Source organism: Aphanomyces invadans, assembly GCF_000520115.1.
Source record: "Aphanomyces invadans strain NJM9701 unplaced genomic scaffold supercont1.25, whole genome shotgun sequence".
Classification (NCBI taxonomy): domain Eukaryota; phylum Oomycota; class Saprolegniomycetes; order Saprolegniales; family Verrucalvaceae; genus Aphanomyces; species Aphanomyces invadans.
This window is the reverse complement of record NW_008580170.1, coordinates 104,023-105,526: the sequence shown is the minus strand read 5'-3', so window position 1 is coordinate 105,526 and position 1,504 is coordinate 104,023.

Sequence of the window (1,504 nt, the reverse complement as noted above, 5' to 3'; positions counted from 1 at the left end):
GAACGTCAACGTGCGGTTTCTCCCTCCAAACACGACTGCGTACCTCCAGCCTTTGGACGCTGGCGTGATCGCTGCACTCAAGAAAAAGATTCAGCGCCTAAAGACGAAGTATGTGCTTACCAAGTTCGACAAAATCCGTCGTTTCCACAAGGCAGCGGGAACTGTGCCCTCGCGGCAGGATATCGCTGAAATGCACAAGGTTGATATGGAAAGCGCAATCCAGTGGGCTAAGGAGGCATGGAGCGAGGTCGAATCGTCGACGATTTCGAACTGCTTGCGCCATTCCAACATCCTTGGTGATGCCATGGAGAAGCTCGCCGAGGGTGTCCAAAGTGTGCACTTGAATCCGACGTCCATCCATTTCATAACTCAGTAGACGTTTGTATTGATGGATTATAACTTCAGTTTTAATGGACTTGTGAAAACTTATTACTCTCGTTATTAATATTCAAACCTCTGAAACTTGTTTGCCTTCATGGGAGACTATTGACTGTAGCATTCTAAGCATCAGTAACAAGTGTATAGTCATTGTTTGACGACAGCAAGATCAAGTTGTATCATATCATGTGCTTGGGCGTAGATACTATTACCATCGATTGGTCAAAAATATTCTAAATTTCCTGAGGATGATTTTGGACGTCGATTATATTAATATCCAGAAGCATGTTCGAGTTCCACGAAGAAAGGATTTCCTTCGTTACCTGTAACGTTATGAGGCATCGGAAATATTTATTTGCGCACTGCGTGGTAAATCTCTAAATGTAAAAAACTACATTCAAATTGGAAACATTTTGGTGCGGGAAATTGGCCAATCAAAAGACAAAGTCGCGTCGAATTTGACAAAAATTGGTCAACCGCGCTTCAAGCCAAGTGATCTCAAGCTCATTAGGGGTGGACGAAATATTTTGAAGGACTCACTCATACAATCGCACTGTACCAGTGCAATGCCAGCAAAACCGGCAATCGGCTGACACTCTGAACTATCGTGTGGTATATCCTAGCACATTTTGAGTGGTATACTTTGTTCAAGCTAGTTTCTTTCATGTGGCATTGATCACATGACAAACACTGCAAGGATATGAGATCTATCGATACGAGGGTTGCGAGAACTGCCTGAAGAATTGTAAGTTGGATCTCCATGAAGTGCTTGAATATACTAGCCACTTTGACTACGACTTTGGTGTGGCTGGACGTCGGCTGTATCCGGTGGAAATGATATCCGGATGTCGAAGGTGTTGTCGTCAACGGACACATTTCGGCAGACGTCGAGATGTATATCTTGGAATTTATATTATAATTCTGTATTTTTTATGTATTTTATTAGGCGATTCTAACATTACTCTTGAGGGACACCAAAAAGATATGAATTTGCGTTTGTTTCGAGTAGTACGTCCGAGACTCGGGCTCTTTCTTTTCGAATGAGCATTCCAAGGATTTGGTGACGTCGACATCTTCCGGTTGACTTCAAAGCAGCAGCACCACGAGTTAGCAATTGCATGTCGCC